Source organism: Siphateles boraxobius, unplaced genomic scaffold (assembly GCF_051911475.1).
Source record: "Siphateles boraxobius isolate OS27281-9 unplaced genomic scaffold, OSU_SipBor_1 39, whole genome shotgun sequence".
Lineage (NCBI taxonomy): Eukaryota > Metazoa > Chordata > Actinopteri > Cypriniformes > Leuciscidae > Siphateles > Siphateles boraxobius.
The window spans coordinates 4,208,029-4,220,838 of NW_027509019.1; the positions used below are offsets into that span (position 1 = coordinate 4,208,029).

The 12,810-nt window shown below is 43.5% G+C and overlaps 3 non-coding genes across 3 annotated transcripts; all 3 read right to left on the minus strand.

Moving 5' to 3' along the window:
• Positions 1-6,533: 6,533 nt before the first annotated feature.
• trnar-ccu (transfer RNA arginine (anticodon CCU)) lies at positions 6,534-6,606 on the minus strand. Its single transcript has one exon. It is a non-coding gene; the product is annotated as a tRNA-Arg (tRNA).
• A 347-nt stretch (positions 6,607-6,953) lies between these two features.
• Positions 6,954-7,026, minus strand: trnar-ccu (transfer RNA arginine (anticodon CCU)). The gene has a single exon. It is a non-coding gene; the product is annotated as a tRNA-Arg (tRNA).
• Positions 7,027-10,056: 3,030 nt separating this feature from the next.
• Positions 10,057-10,129, minus strand: trnar-ccu (transfer RNA arginine (anticodon CCU)). The gene has a single exon. It is a non-coding gene; the product is annotated as a tRNA-Arg (tRNA).
• Positions 10,130-12,810: the final 2,681 nt, after the last annotated feature.

Sequence of the window (12,810 nt, forward strand, 5' to 3'; positions counted from 1 at the left end):
GTCTTTCAAATTAACTAGAATAATTATGATGAATTAACATCCAGTGCTTTAAATCCAGACTTTCCACATATTTTACATTTAAAAGTACAGCCTAAATTCATTTGTAAGCTGCAAATACACATCAAGTCAAGTCATCTTTATTTATTTGGTGCTTTGTAAAATGTCAAGAATGGCGCTCTCTGCTTTGTACTATACAGTGCTTTACGGTGATAAACAGGAAAATAACACAATCAGTTATGGAATTATGCATTAGACAGATGTGATGTAATAATTGTATTGCATGTTTGTGTTTTTTAATAGGCTGTTGACTACCAAAATATCCCGGGTTATCAACATGTGGACCAGCTGGCAGAATATCTGGTGGATCTCCGGGACCACACAGCCCTCAGCCTGACCAACCAGGAAGCCAACACCATAATTGCTCTTTGGCAGAACCTGGATGACCGGGACAAGGAACGGGTGGTGTATGACAGTCGATGCCGAAAGAGACTGCTGAGTGGACGCTTCAAGGTCCCGAAGAAGCCCACTCACCCTGGTGTAGAGAGCACCACCAGATGTGTGCTGGGTGCAAGCAGCGCACCTGCTCAGTGGCCTGACTGTTGCCGTCTGGTGGAGACCATCTTCATCAGACTTTGCACTGTCCACCCAAGCCCCAAAAGAAAAGGCAAGGGAGCCCTGTCAAGATGGTCTCTGATCCTGCAAGACTATCGCAGGATAAGGCAGCTTGTACTGGGCAACAGCTTGGTGATGGGAGGAACATCCATGCAGCTGGTGGAGGTTAACCAGAACACCCTGATTCAGTGGTATAACAAAAGACAGAAAAAGCAGGAGCTGTCTGTGCTGCTTCAGGGCATTCAGTTGCCTCAGCCCCTCCCTGAAGCTCATGAGCCTCTCCAGGTAGCCAAACGTCTACGGACTGAGCCAGAACAACCAGGGGAGCAGCACCAGTACAAGCTACCAGAGAGTACAGCTGGTCAGGCAAAGCAGAGGCAGACTTCTGTTGGGCGACCCCCTCTCAGACCCAAGGCACCAGCGCAGAGTCAGACGTTGCTGACACCATCTGCATCTGGAGCATCACTGCAGATGGTACCAAATATACTTATACCATCAGCACCAGGTTTCCAGGGTGTGCCCATGTTCCAGGCTGTGCCAATGTTCCAGGGTGTGCCAATGTTCCAGGGAGTGCAAATGATCCAGGGCATCCCAATGGCCCAGGGGATGCAAATGGTACAGCCACTGTTACAGCCAACAGCTGTACAGGGCACCCGCTTACCCGCTTCACCAGCTGCCAATCCAGACGCCATGCCCAAGAGACCCTACAGGAGAACCGTAGAGGCCAACACTTGCAAAAAATGTGGGCAATTTAAAACAAGTGCTACAGGACATAGCCAGTACAGGGGCAGGGTGTACTGCCCACAGACTGAGACTGTTTCAAAAGAGGTGTGGTTGGAGGAAATGCGGAGAACCATTTCCAAATAATGTATATATTTTCATGTATATAGCATCATGTATATAGTGTAAACAGTTGTTTAAATAGTTAATACTTGTTGAATATTATTTAATTGTTTTTTTTAACATTATTTAACATTTTAACTTTTTATTTCTTGTTTTTGAAAACCTATTTAACTCTTCATTTTATTTATTTATTTTTAAAACATGTTACCAGTATTTAACATTTTAATATTCATTACTGTTCTGTTGGCATGATTGGAAAATAAAAACAAATTGGCAAGTGATTTCTTTTTGACTTTGACTTTCATATAACACTAGTTCATCAGAACACTGCAACAATATAACATTTGTATATACAAAATATAATTTATACATTTTGTTATTCTTGTGATTGACATTTTCAGCATATTAGTTACTATTTAATGGGTTGCATCTTTGTTCATTACAAATAACAGATTTGCAAGTGTCTTGTTTGAATGTAACCTAAAAAAATACTTAATCAGATCAATAATAATACAACAACTACTAAATAATAACACTGTTCCATTGGCAATTATATATTTTTATGAAAGAATATCAAAGAAACACAACAAACAAATTACATATGTATATTTTATTAACACTGGAACAGTATGCATTCAAAAAGAATTTGCTTATTTACTTTTACTTTCATATAACACAATATTTCATCAGTACACTGCACCAATATAACATTTGTATTTAAAAAGATAATTTGTCCATTTTGTTATTCTTGTGACAGACATTCTTCATATTAGTTACTATTTAATGGGTTGCATCTTTGTTCGTTGCATAATAATGCAAATAACATTTTTTTTTTAATGAAAGAATATCAAAAAACAACAAACAAATTACATATGTATATTTTATAAACACTGGAACAGTATGCATTAAAAAATTTAGCTTATTTACTTTTACTTTATTATAACACTATTTTATCAGTACACTGCAACAATATAACATTTGTATATAAAAAATATAATTTGTACATTTTGTTATTCTTGTGAAACATTTTACAGCATATAAGTTACTAATTAATGATTTGCATCTTTGTTCATTGCATAATAATGCAAATAACATTATTTTTCATGATAGAATATCAAAAAACAACAAACAAATTAAATATGTATATTTTATTAAAACGGGAACAGTATGCATTCAAAAATAATGATTATTTATTCAAATAATAAATATTACAAAAAGTTGTCTTTAGCTGGATTCGAACCCCGGTCTTGGTGCACACCTGCAATAGAAAACAGTGTGATATAAATGCGTGATTTTCACACACGAAGAAACCGGAAAATGTATTATAAGATCTATGCTAATGAAGGCATATCTTTGAACATCAAATTTCAGCCTTTCTTTTCTTCGTTTTTTCTTTCTCTTCTTCCCCCTCTCTTTTTCTTCCTTCCCCTTTTCTTCCCTTCTTCCCCACCTTTGTTGGACTATTGTTCCCCAGCTTGAACGCAGTGCCTTATCCATTAGGCCACCGGGGCTGTGAAAGACCTTGGCTTTAGTGACAACAACATCATTGGCATTTAAACAAGGCCAGCACACAAAGTAATCTGGATGAACGACTACTTCGACAGGCCACTGGGACACGATTCGCTTGCCCTACTAATTGTCCTTCAGGTAGCTTAGTCAATGACGCATTTGAACAGGGCACACACACACAAACTCACAGATTTTCTGAAGAACAAGCAGGATGTGGAAGTTGCTCTGTGTTTGGGATAAAACATGTACATAAGTATAGCAGTCTTAGCAGAGGATGGTTTCGATCCATCGACCTCTGGGTTATGGGCCCAGCACGCTTCCGCTGCGCCACTCTGCTGTAATCCACATCAGATCGGAAACGAACCCACAATTCCTGTCTTAGGAGGCCAGCGCCTTATCCATTAGGCCACCGGGGCTGTGAAAGACCTTGGCTTTAGTGACAACAACATCATTGGCATTTAAACAAGGCCAGCACACAAAGTAATCCGGATGAACAACTACTTCGACAGGCCACTGGGACACGATTTGCTTGCCCTACTATTTGTCTATCTCATTCACGTGGCTTAGTCAATGAGGAGTTTGAACAGGGCATGCACACACAAACACACAGATTTTCTGAACGAACAAGCAGGATGTGGAAGTTGCTCTTTGTTTGGGATGAAACATGTCCATAAGTAAAGCATTCTTAGCAGAGGATGGTTTCGATCCATCGACCTCTGGGTTATGGGCCCAGCACGCTTCCGCTGCGCCACTCTGCTGTAATCCACATCAGATCGGAAACGAACCCACAATTCCTGTCTTAGGAGGCTATGCCCTTATCCATTAGGCCACCGGGGCTCTGAAAGACCTGTGTTCATGTGCCCCCATTACTTTGGCTTTAGTGACAACAACATCATTGGCATTTAAACAAGGCCAGCACACAAAGTAATCCGGATGAACGACTACTTCGACAGGCCACTGGGACAAGATTCGCTTGCCCTACTAATTGTCCATCTCATTCAGGTGGCTTAGACAATGAGGAGTTTGAACAGGGCAAACACACAGATTTTCTGAACAAACAAGCAGGATGTGGAAGTTGCTCTTGTTGAAGATATAATTATTTAGAAAACAAGTAATTTAGCTATATATTTGGACACAATTATTTATTCTGTCTGTGACTTTGGATTTCCTCTGTGTATGTGAAAGACCTTGAATGGAATGTTGTTTGCTGCAGAAAATTCTTTTCCGAGAGGTCACATGGTAAAAGACCTTTACCCAAAACTATCTATAGGGTGTGCTACCTTCTTTGGAAGAAGATTTATGTATATAACTCTGAACCAAAATATACTCGGGAGCACGCTGGAAGGCCAGAGGGCCAGTGGGCCGGAGAGCCAGAGCGTTAGAGCGCCGTTCTATGGAACGGAATGGCGTTCGAAAATAAAGTCTAATTATTTCTGGCATCAAAGATCTCTGCGAAGTTATTTTTCGGAAAGATTGAAAACCACTTCACTCTTTGTTTGGGATAAAACATGTACATAAGTAAAGCAGTCTTAGCAGAGGATGGTTTCGATCCATCGACCTCTGGGTCATGGGCCCAGCACGCCTCCGCTGCGGCACTCTGCTGTAAACCAACCCAGATTGTTCTGAACGAACTAGCAGGATGTGGAAGTTGTTCTTTTCTTGGGATAAAACATGTACATAAATAAAGCAGTCTTAGCAGAGGATGGTTTCGATCCATCGACCTCTGGGTTATGGGCCCAGCACGCTTCCGCTGCGCCACTCTGCTGTAATCCACACCAGATGGGAAACGAACCCAGAATTCCTGGCTTAGGAGAAGAGTGCCTTATCCATTAGGCCACCGGGGCTGTGAAAGACCTTGGCTTTAGTGACAACAACATCATTGGCATTTAAACAAGGCCAGCACACAAAGTAATCCGGATGAACGACTACTTCCACAGGCCATTGGGACAAGATTCGCTTGCCCTACTAATTGTCCTTCAGGTAGCTTATTCAATGACGCATTTGAACAGAGTATACACACACAAACTCACAGATTTTCTGAAACGAACAAGCAGGATGTGGAAGTTGCTCTTTGTTTGGGATAAAACATATACATAAGTGAAGCAGTCTTAGCAGAGGATGGTTTCGATCCATCGACCTCTGGGTTATGGGCCCAGCACGCTTCCGCTGCGCCACTCTGCTGTAATCCACATCCAATCGGAAACAGACCCACAATTCCTGTCTTAGGAGGCCAGTGCCTTATCCATTAGGCCACCGGGGCTGTGAAAGACCTTGGCTTTAGTGACAACAACATCCTTGGCATTTAAACAAGGCCAGCACACAAAGTAATCCGGATGAACAACTACCTGACAGGCCACTGGGACACGATTTGCTTGCCCTACTAATTGTCCATCTCATTCAGGTGCCTTAGTCAATGAGGAGTTTGAACAGGGCATGCACACACAAACACACAGATTTTCTGAACGAACAAGCAGGATGTGGAAGTTGGTCTTTGATTGGGATAAAACATGTACATAAGTAAAGCAGTCTTAGCATAGGATGGTTTCGATCCATCGACCTCTGGGTTATGGGCCCAGCACGCTTCCGCTGCGCCACTCTGCTGTAATCAACACCAGATGGGAAACGAACCCACAATTCCTGTCTTAGGAGGCCAGTGCCTTATCCATTATGCCACCGGGGCTGTGAAAGACCTTGGCTTTAGTGACAACAACATCATTGGCATTTAAACAAGGCCAGCACACAAAGTAATCCGGATGAACGACTACTTCGACAGGCCATTGGGACAAGATTCGCTTGCCCTACTAATTGTCCTTCAGGTAGCTTAGTCAATGACGCATTTGAACAGGGTATACACACACAAACTCACAGATTTTCTTAAACGAACAAGCAGGATGTGGAAGTTGCTCTTTGTTTGGGATAAAACATGTACATAAGTGACAAAAACATCATTGGCATTTAAACAAGGCCAGCACACAAATTAATCCGGATGAACAATTACTTAGACAGGCCACTGGGACACGATTCGCTTGCCCTACTAATTGTCCATCTCATTCACGTGACTTAGTCAATGAGGAGTTTGAACAGGGCATGCACACACAAACAGACAGATTTTCTGAACGAACAAGCAGGATGTGGAAGTTGCTCTTTGTTTGGGATAAAACATGTACATAAGTAAAGCAGTCTTAGCAGAGGATGGTTTCGATCCATCGACCTCTGGGTTATGGGCCCAGCACGCTTCCGCTGTGCCACTCTGTAAACCACCACAGATGGGACTCGAACCCACAATTTCTGTCTTAGGAGGCCTGTGCCTTATCCATTAGGCCACCGGGGCTGTGAAAGACCTTGGCTTTAGTGACAACAACATCATTGGCATTTAAACAATGCCAGCACACAAGGTAATCCGGTTTAGTGACAGATTTTCTGAAACGAACAAGCAGGATGTGGAAGTTGCTCTTTGTTTGGGATAAAACATATACATAAGTGAAGCAGTCTTAGCAGAGGATGGTTCGATCCATCGACCTCTGGGTTATGGGCCCAGCACGCTTCCGCTGCGCCACTCTGCTGTAAACCACCCCAGATGGGACTCGAACCCATAATCACTGGCTTAGGAGGCCAGTGCCTTATCCATTAGGCCACCGGGGCTGTGAAAGACCTTGGCTTTAGTGACAACAACATCATTGGCATTTAAACAAGGCCAGCACACAAAGTAATCCGGATGAACAACTACCTGACAGGCCACTGGGACACGATTCGCTTGCCCTACTAATTGTCCATCTCATTCAGGTGCCTTAGTCAATTAGGAGTTTGAACAGGGCATGCACACACAAACACACAGATTTACTGAACGAACAAGCAGGATGTGGAAGTTGGTCTTTGATTGGGATAAAACATGTACATAAGTAAAGCAGTCTTAGCAGAGGGTGGTTACGATCCATCGACCTCTGGGTTATGGGCCCAGCACGCTTCCGCTGCGCCACTCTGCTGTAAACCACCCCAGATGGGACTCGAACCCACAATCCCTGGCTTAGGAGGCCAGTGCCTTATCCATTAGGCCACCAGGGCTGTGAAAGACCTTGGCTTTAGTGACAACAATATCATTGGCATTTAAACAAGGCCAGCACACAAAGTAATCCAGATGAACGACTACTTCGACAGGCCATTGGGACAAGATTCGCTTGCCCTACTAATTGTCCTTCAGGTAGCTTAGTCAATGACGCATTTGAACAGGGTATACACACACAAACTCACAGATTTTCTGAAACGAACAAGCAGGATGTGGAAGTTGCTCTTTGTTTGGGATAAGACATGTACATAAGTGACAAAAACATCATTGGCATTTAAACAAGGCCAGCACACAAATTAATCCGGATGAACAATTACTTAGACAGGCCACTGGGACACGATTCGCTTGCCCTACTAATTGTCCATCTCATTCACGTGACTTAGTCAATGAGGAGTTTGAACAGGGCATGCACACACAAACAGACAGATTTTATGAACGAACAAGCAGGATGTGGAAGTTGCTCTTTGTTTGGGATAAAACATGTACATAAGTAAAGCAGTCTTAGCAGAGGATGGTTTCGAACCATCGACCTCTGGGTTGTCTTAGGCAATTTCTGTCTTAGGAGGCCAGTGCCTTATCCATTAGGCCACCGGGGCTCTGAAAGACCTGTGTTCATGTGCCCCCATTACTTTGGCTTTAGTGACAACAACATCATTGGCATTTAAACAAGGCCAGCACACAAAGTAATCCGGATGAACGACTACTTCGACAGGCCACTGGGACAAGATTCGCTTGCCCTACTAATTGTCCATCTCATTCAGGTGGCTTAGACAATGAGGAGTTTGAACAGGGCAAACACACAGATTTTCTGAACAAACAAGCAGGATGTGGAAGTTGCTCTTGTTGAAGATTTTATTATTTAGAAAACAAGTAATTTAGCTATATATTTGGACACAATTATTTCTTCTGTCTGTGACTTTGGATTTCCTCTGTGTATGTGAAAGACCTTGAATGGAATGTTGTTTGCTGCAGAAAATTCTATTCCGAGAAGTCACATGGTAAAAGACCTTTACCCAAAACTATCTATAGGGTGTGCTACCTTCTTTGGAAGAAGATTTATGTATATAACTCTGAACCAAAATATACTCGGGAGCGCGCTGGAAGGCCAGAGGGCCAGTGGGCCGGAGAGCCAGAGCGTTAGAGCGCCGTTCTATGGAACGGAACGGCGTTCGAAAATAAAGTCTAATTATTTCTGGCATCAAAGATCTCTGCGAAGTTATTTTTCGGAAAGATTGAAAACCACTTCACTCTTTGTTTGGGATAAAACATGTACATAAGTAAAGCAGTTTTAGCAGAGGATGGTTTCGATCCATCGACCTCTGGGTCATGGGCCCAGCACGCCTCCGCTGCGGCACTCTGCTGTAAACCAACCCAGATTGTTCTGAACGAACTAGCAGGATGTGGAAGTTGCTCTTTTTTTGGGATAAAACTGTGAAAGACCTTGGCTTTAGTGACAACAACATCATTGGCATTTAAACAAGGCCAGCACACAAAGTAATCTGGATGAACGACTACTTCGACAGGCCACTGGGACACGATTCGCTTGCCCTACTAATTGTCCTTCAGGTAGCTTAGTCAATGACGCATTTGAACAGGGCACACACACACAAACTCACAGATTTTCTGAACGAACAAGCAGGATGTGGAAGTTGCTCTTTATTTGGGATAAAACATATACATAAGTGAAGCAGTCTTAGCAGAGGATGGATTCGATCCATCGACCTCTGGGTTATGGGCCCAGCACGCTTCCGCTGCGCCACTCTGCTGTAATCCACATCAGATCGGAAACGAACCCACAATTCCTGTCTTAGGAGGCCAGTGCCTTATCCATTAGGCCACCGGGGCTGTGAAAGACCTTGGCTTTAGTGACAACAACATCATTGGCATTTAAACAAGGCCAGCACACAAAGTAATCCGGATGAACAACTACTTCGACAGGCCACTGGGACACGATTTGCTTGCCCTACTATTTGTCTATCTCATTCACGTGGCTTAGTCTATGAGGAGTTTGAACAGGGCATGCACACACAAACACACAGATTTTCTGAACGAACAAGCAGGATGTGGAAGTTGCTCTTTGTTTGGGATGAAACATGTCCATAAGTGAAGCATTCTTAGCAGAGGATGGTTTCGATCCATCGACCTCTGGGTTATGGGCCCAGCACGCTTCCGCTGCGCCACTCTGCTGTTATCCACATCAGATCTGAAACGAACCCACAATTCCTGTCTTAGGAGGCCAGTGCCTTATCCATTAGGCCACGGGGGCTATGAAAGACCTTGGCTTAAGTGACAACAACAACATTGGCATTTAAACAAGGCCAGCACACAAAGTAATCCGGATGAACAACTACTTCGACAGGCCACTGGGACACGATTCGCTTGCCCTACTAATTGTCCTTCAGGTAGCTTAGTCAGTGACGCATTTGAACAGGGTATACACGCACAAACTCACAGAATATCTGAAACGAACAAGCAGGATGTGGAAGTTGCTCTTTGTTTGGGATAAAACATATACAAATGTGAAGCAGTCTTATTAGAGGATGGTTTCGATCCATCGACCTCTGGGTTATGGGCCCAGCACGCTTCCGCTGCGCCACTCTGCTTTAATCCACATCAGATCGGAAACGGACCCACAATTCCTGTCTTAGGAGGCCAGTGCCTTATCCATTAGGCCACCGGGGCTGTGAAAGACCTTGGCTTTAGTGACAACAACATCATTGGCATTTAAACAAGGCCAGCACACAAAGTAATCCGGATGAACAACTACCTGACAGGCCACTGGGACACGATTCGCTTGCCCTACTAATTGTCCATCTGATTCAGGTGCCTTAGTCAATGAGGAGTTTGAACAGGGCATGCAAACACAAACACACAGATTTACTGAACGAACAAGCAGGATGTGGAAGTTGGTCTTTGATTGGGATAAAACATGTACATAAGTAAAGCAGTCTTAGCAGAGGATGGTTACGATCCATCAACCTCTGGGTTATGGGCCAAGCACGCTTCCGCTGCGTCACTCTGCTGTAAACCACCCCAGATGGGACTCGAACCCACAATCCCTGGCTTAGGAGGCCAGTGCCTTATCCATTTGGCCATCAGGGCTGTGAAAGACCTTGGCTTTAGTGACAACAACATCATTGGCATTTAAACAAGGCCAGCACACAAAGTAATCCGGATGAACGACTACTTCGACAGGCCATTGGGACAAGATTCGCTTGCCCTACTAATTGTCCTTCAGGTAGCTTAGTCAATGACGCATTTGAACAGGGTATACACACACAAACTCACAGATTTTCTGAAACGAACAAGCAGGATGTGGAAGTTGCTCTTTGTTTGGGATAAAACATGTACATAAGTGACAAAAACATCATTGGCATTTAAACAAGGCCAGCACACAAATTAATCCGGATGAACAATTACTTAGACAGGCCACTGGGACACGATTCGCTTGCCCTACTAATTGTCCATCTCATTCACGTGACTTAGTCAATGAGGAGTTTGAACAGGGCATGCACACACAAACAGACAGATTTTCTGAACGAACAAGCAGGATGTTGAAGTTGCTCTTTGTTTGGGATAAAACATGTACATAAGTAAAGCAGTCTTAGCAGAGGATGGTTTCGATCCATCGACCTCTGGGTTGTCTTAGGCAATTTCTGTCTTAGGAGGCCAGTGCCTTATCCATTAGGCCACCGGGGCTCTGAAAGACCTGTGTTCATGTGCCCCCATTACTTTGGCTTTAGTGACAACAACATCATTGGCATTTAAACAAGGCCAGCACACAAAGTAATCCGGATGAACGACTACTTCGACAGGCCACTGGGACAAGATTCGCTTGCCCCACTAATTGTCCATCTCATTCAGGTGGCTTAGACAATGAGGAGTTTGAACAGGGCAAACACACAGATTTTCTGAACAAACAAGCAGGATGTGGAAGTTGCTCTTGTTGAAGATTTTATTATTTAGAAAACAAGTAATTTAGCTATATATTTGGACACAATTATTTCTTCTGTCTGTGACTTTGGATTTCCTCTGTGTATGTGAAAGACCTTGAATGGAATGTTGTTTGCTGCAGAAAATTCTATTCCGAGAAGTCACATGGTAAAAGACCTTTACCCAAAACTATCTATAGGGTGTGCTACCTTCTTTGGAAGAAGATTTATGTATATAACTCTGAACCAAAATATACTCGGGAGCGCGCTGGAAGGCCAGAGGGCCAGTGGGCCGGAGAGCCAGAGCGTTAGAGCGCCGTTCTATGGAACGGAACGGCGTTCGAAAATAAAGTCTAATTATTTCTGGCATCAAAGATCTCTGCGAAGTTATTTTTCGGAAAGATTGAAAACCACTTCACTCTTTGTTTGGGATAAAACATGTACATAAGTAAAGCAGTCTTAGCAGAGGATGGTTTCGATCCATCGACCTCTGGGTCATGGGCCCAACACGCCTCCGCTGCGGCACTCTGCTGTAAACCAACCCAGATTGTTCTGAACGAACTAGCAGGATGTGGAAGTTGATCTTTTTTTGGGATAAAACTGAGAAAGACCTTGGCTTTAGTGACAACAACATCATTGGCATTTAAACAAGGCCAGCACTTTGTTTGGGATAAAACATATACATAAGTGAAGCAGTCTTAGCAGAGGATGGATTCAATCCATCGACCTCTGGGTTATGGGCCCAGCACGCTTCCGCTGCGCCACTCTGCTGTAATCCACATCAGATCGGAAACGAACCCACAATTCCTGTCTTAGGAGGCCAGTGCCTTATCCATTAGGCCACCGGGGCTGTGAAAGACCTTGGCTTTAGTGACAACAACATCATTGGCATTTAAACAAGGCCAGCACACAAAGTAATCCGGATGAACGACTACTTCGACAGGCCATTGGGACAAGATTCGCTTGCCCTACTAATTGTCCTTCAGGTAGCTTAGTCAATGACGCATTTGAACAGGGTATACACACACAAACTCACAGATTTTCTGAAACGAACAAGCAGGATGTGGAAGTTGCTCTTTGTTTGGGATAAAACATGTACATAAGTGACAAAAACATCATTGGCATTGGAATACTTGCTCACTCGAATGTCACTTCACAGCGTCATCAGTAGCGCTCAAAGGATCTTCCCTTATGTTGTTGAAGCTTGTTTATTTAAGAAATTCATAATGAATAATAATAAAGCAAGATACCCTCCTGAAATATGTGAGATGTGTGGTTTATATAAACTGCAAAGGTAAAGTATAAATTCAAATTATTATGACCGATGTCAAGGGGGAGGAGAATGTATACGTGCGTCACGTTTAGTCAATAAAACACTTCCGCATAGGATACACCTGTGTATCCTTGCTCATGACTCCTCTGAAAGCCTCCTCACTCCTCGATCCTCGACTCCTCGCGGTGCAATTAGAGAATTGAGACATCATTGGCATTTAAACAAGGCCAGCACACAAAGTAATCTGGATGAACGACTACTTCGACAGGCCACTGGGACACGATTCGCTTGCCCTACTAATTGTCCTTCAGGTAGCTTAGTCAATGACGCATTTGAACAGGGCACACACACACAAACTCACAGATTTTCTGAACGAACAAGCAGGATGTGGAAGTTGCTCTGTGTTTGGTATAAAATATGTACATAAGTAAAGCATTCTTAGCAGAGGATGGTTTCGATCCATCAACCTCTGGGTTATGGGCCCAGCACGCTTCCGCTGCGCCACTCTGCTGTAATCCACATCAGATCGGAAACGAACCCACAATTCCTGTCTTAGGAGGCCAGTGCCTTATCCATTA